This window comes from Nanorana parkeri, unplaced genomic scaffold (assembly GCF_000935625.1).
Source record: "Nanorana parkeri isolate BGI_ZX_2015 unplaced genomic scaffold, ASM93562v1 scaffold7, whole genome shotgun sequence".
Classification (NCBI taxonomy): domain Eukaryota; kingdom Metazoa; phylum Chordata; class Amphibia; order Anura; family Dicroglossidae; genus Nanorana; species Nanorana parkeri.
In genome coordinates this window covers 1,560,506-1,565,165 of record NW_017306275.1, presented here as the reverse complement: position 1 = coordinate 1,565,165, position 4,660 = coordinate 1,560,506, and the positions used below count along the sequence as shown (strand labels likewise).

The 4,660-nt window shown below is 40.5% G+C and overlaps 1 protein-coding gene across 3 annotated transcripts in view; it reads right to left on the bottom strand.

The window, feature by feature from the left end:
• The window catches only part of LOC108784895 (myosin regulatory light chain RLC-A), a 47,571-nt gene that overhangs the window by 18,631 nt on the left and 24,280 nt on the right, over window positions 1–4,660 (bottom strand). The window lies entirely within an intron of this gene.

Here is a 4,660-nt window from a genome sequence, read left to right as displayed (position 1 = left end):
ATTTTTTAGACTATAATTAATATAAAAAAATTCTAAAAAAAAATAATAATAATCAAAACTTGTGAAAAAAGTGTTTTCTTGACACTTTTTCCTCATTTTTTTTATATTTTATTCAAACTAAGTGAGGCGTTAGGTACACATGTTGGATATAGTTATATAGCCCTATCTGTCCTCTAAAAAACAATATGTGTGGGTACATTTAATAAGAAAGTATATTACTGCCATGGAAGAATCACACAGCAAAAATTTAAAAAGTGTCTTTTATTTATGACCAGAAACTGAAAACAAGCTCAGTCATGAAGGGGTTAATTGAATGCTTTGGGACCACAGTTCAGCTTTAAAGGATAAGTTTGCCTTTTGCAGAAATTAAAGAAATGCATATTGATTAATATAAAAACAAATATGCATTTCTTTAATATTTGCATTCAAGCCGGGAAAGCATTGCAATTGTGAACACTCGATCACAGCTGCAAAGCTCAGGCTTCTGAACATTCTCTCTCAGGCAGAGCTTCATACTAAGGTACGGAGTTTCAGTTGGAGATGGTTGAAGGACGGCTGGACTTCAAACTGCATTAAATCACCTCATACGGCGTCCCTCTAGGTAGATGTAGGAATATGGGCAGCTCTACCAAGAGCGAGAACGGCTGGACGCTGTATGAGTCGATTTAATGCAGTTTGAAGTCCAGCCAACCTCCTCCCCATCTCTCCTAACACTACCTCAGTACGAGCTCTGCGTGGGAGAGAATGTGCAGGAGCCCGAGCTTTGCAGCTGTGGTCGAGTGATTGCAATGCTTTGCAAGCTTGAATGCAAATATTAAAGAAATGCACATTTTTAGATAGATTATTATGCATTGCTTTAATTTTTGCAAAAGGTGAACTTCTCCTTTAATGATGGCAATCGTTAACCCTTTCCGATGCGTTCCAGTGCATTTTTTTCCCTAAGGTCTAAATTGACTTTCTAGTGCAGTCTAATGAATTTGCAGGCATTTTGGTGCTTCGCAGAGCAGAGAAAATAGTGCACGCCATATTTTTGTTGTTTGGAACTGAACAGAGCAGAATTTTTTTTTTCTGGTAGAGACATTATGTGAATGGGTCCTAAAACAAGCCATTCCGGATTTCTCTAGCAGCATGTATGTGAAGAAATTCATCCTCACAGGTCACAACAGATTTTGAAGTTGGTTTACCAGAGAAAAGAAGGGTGGAGACCTGAGATTTCAGCACCTCTGTTGTCAACTACAAAGCTGAATTTCCACTCAATGTCTCTAGCTACAGAGGTAAATTAGGGCTTATTTGAACACGCTTTTACAGACTAGGCAAATACTAGAATGCACAGCCTGGGAACAAGTGCGCTAAGATTGCAATAAGCACAGAAAGGATTTGACTTAAAAAAAAACAAAAAACTTTATTAAGTGTTCTATTTCCTCAGACAATTACAGTATTAAACAGAGGAACACTGCCATCTAATCAGATGCAGCAGTGCCGTCCGTCCGTTTTTTTACTACAGGCGGACGGCAAGAGGTTAAAGTGTAATTGAAGCCAAAACTTTTTTTTTTTGCCATTTTGGATATAACTTTTTTTTTTTTATGGTCTGTGTCCCATCGTCTTCCAGACACAAAAGGAAGAAAGAAGAAATCTCGTTAAAATAAGGGAAGTCCTCTTTAGTACACAATTGTCACCAGAACACGTGTCCCTGGTAGAATTTGTCTGATTCCTGTTCTGGTGACAATTCAAAATGTTGGATTTCTCATTATTTTGCAGTCCTGGTGGTCACCAAAACAAAGAGAGGAAGAATTTACCTTAAAAAAAAATGGGAGGGGACACACACAGACTAACAGAAACTTGACAGAGGTTCTAACCCTTCCCTACTCTATTCAAAATAAAAACTGGCTTTAGGTACACTTGGATAGTCTTCAGCTTTCGTGTGATCACAGTATTGTAGCTAACAGTGATCACATGATCTGGTCTGACCGATTCTATAGCGTTAGTGGGGACAGATGCGGTTAGCGGCAGCCAGGTTTCCCAACTAGCAATCAGACAAACGTTTTAGCTAGCTGTTAAAGTGATATTGTAAATTTATGTACCCTCAGCATAGGGCATCATCCTGGGGAATGTTTATCTATGGATTCTGGGTGAGATAAAAGTTAGATATAGTATTAGTAAGTTATTTAAAAAAAAAAAGAAAAAAAAAAGCGATGGAAAGAGAACGTGTCAGTCTCTCAAAATGTTGTACCTGAAGAAAAGATCCATTATAAATCACCCTCTCCAGGGGCCATGTAAAACTGGTTGGCAGTCAACTCTTCCATAGGTTTTGGGGTGCCTGTGTCCCCTGCCACAGACTGCAGCTTCTTTTTCCACCCCCTACATCACTGCAGCACTCAGCAATGATGTAGGGGGTCAGAGGAGATTTATAGGCACCCAACACTCCAATAGAGTCTAATGATGGAGGCTCAAGTGCTGGGCCACCAAAGAGGTTTTCTCTTGCAGGAAACTTCGGGGTACAATTTGTTTGAGACCGATGAATTATCTTTTATTAATTTAGTCTTAGAAATCTGCACCAAATGTCTACGACACTATTTAACCCGCTTTGTTTTCAGTTAAAGGTTTTCATGCTGCTGTTGAAATAAATTTGTATTGATTTCTTCAGAACAGTCACAGGTCTGTCAACTGCCCTATTTGTTACAGCAACCATTAGCTCAGACCTGGATGAGCTCAGACCTAGATGTCACCAAGTATGAGGAAGTGTGCATGTTCTAATACTTCCAATTTCAGCATTGGCCAACGGTTACAACTTTAACAGGGCTGTTCAAAACAATGTACGTTAAACACACGTTGCATTACTGTGTCCTTTAGATGCTATGGGTTTGGTTTTCTAAAAGGAGTAGAGGCTGTTGACTAAAGGTGCCCATACACCTTACAATTATCTGCAGATATTCTATGGTTAGATGGAAAAAGTGCAACGGATTCCTCCATCTACACTAAACTGTGTGGATGGAGGAATCTCCCACTGGGCCAAGCTTTAGTATCTTGCTAGTCGGCACCGCTGGCTGTCAAAACACCTGAACAATGCCTGCATCCAATCAGATTGTTCAGGGGTTTTGACAGCCAGAGGGGCCCAATTAGCAAGATACTGAAGCTTGGTCCAGTGGGAGATTCCTCCAGACACACAGTTTAGCGTAGATGGAGGAATCTGTTGCACTTTTTCCATCTGACCATAGAAAATCTGCAGATAATCTATAGGTGTATGGCCAGCTTTACACATATTGCCTGCTTGTTCTAGGATGCAACAGAAATCGTGCCTGGGAGGCATTAAACTCTGTTATCAGATGGACCTACACTCAGTGACAGAAGCTGCTGAACACAAGCTATGCCAAACAAACTTCAGACACATGAAACAATATTGGTGGCAGGAAAATACAACAAGTTACTGCAATTTCATTAGCAGAATATAACAAAATTGTTCATGTTCACTACACAAATGAAGTTGATAACATTTTAGTGTTTTACAAACAGAAGTGTAATCTGCCAATTCACAAACGGATACGGATTGGCATCTTTAACCACTTCAAGACCAGGTGTTTAGACCCCCTTCCTGGCCAGGCCATTTTTCAGTATTCAGCACTGCGGTACTTCAGCGGAGCCCGGGATCAGCGGGACAACGGCAGGGGGGGGACACCGATCGGCACCGCATACATGCGATCCCATGGCTCTAAAGCCGGCGGATCGCTTGTATGGTATCAGGCATCGCTGCCTGTTTTTTAAAAACGGCAATTTCCCGCTCGCCGGGGCGTGTCTGAGCGGACGTCTAAAGACGCCCGCTCAGATCTAGAGAGCTCCGGGCCGGCTGTTTTTCTACTACGGCCGGCCCGGAGGCAGTTAACGATCTAACCATTGACTGAAATCTTACTGTTATCAGCCAAGCAGGGATAAAATATTTTCTTTAAAGAATCAGAATGAAGTAAATGCACTAGAAAGGCAGATAAGGTGTAATGTTTATAAACAGTTCTGCAGCTACAGTAGATCCTAACAGCATTGGCACCTCTATAAAAAAATGGAGTACAGTTGGCCAAAACAAAGTTGGAATAATTTGAAATATGGCTTGGAAAGCAGCATCATTTTCCTATGTACCAACAGCAAACTATATAAATGCAATGTCACCATAATAGAAAACAAAAAAAAAAAAAGACAATATGGCAATAACTGTATGAAATTGTCTCTCTTACAGGCACTCTTTTGCCCTAAACCTCGCCCCCTCTTTCTCCCCAAGCAGATGTAGCCCACCTTCTCTCCTCCAAGTTTTATACTTACCTAGAACTTGCAGCATTGCTTACATGACTTAGCTGACTTTTTGACCTAATGTCCACGTTATATGTTCAGCTCACAGAAGCCAAACTACGCATGAGCAAACATCTGATTAATAAGTCAGCAGAGGAATGCACACAATGTCATGGGCCTGGGAGCAAAAGCTAGGTAAGTATAGCTATTTTGGGAAGGGGAAGGGAGGGTGAGCTACACTGGCTTTTGGAGGAGAGATTATGAATGCCATAAGGAACATTTTAAAGACAGACACTTCATTAATAACAAAAAAAAAAAAAAAAGCTAACTTAAATCTTTTTTTTTTTTTTTTAAGCCATTATACAGAACTTAAAGCTCTGGGGCCCAC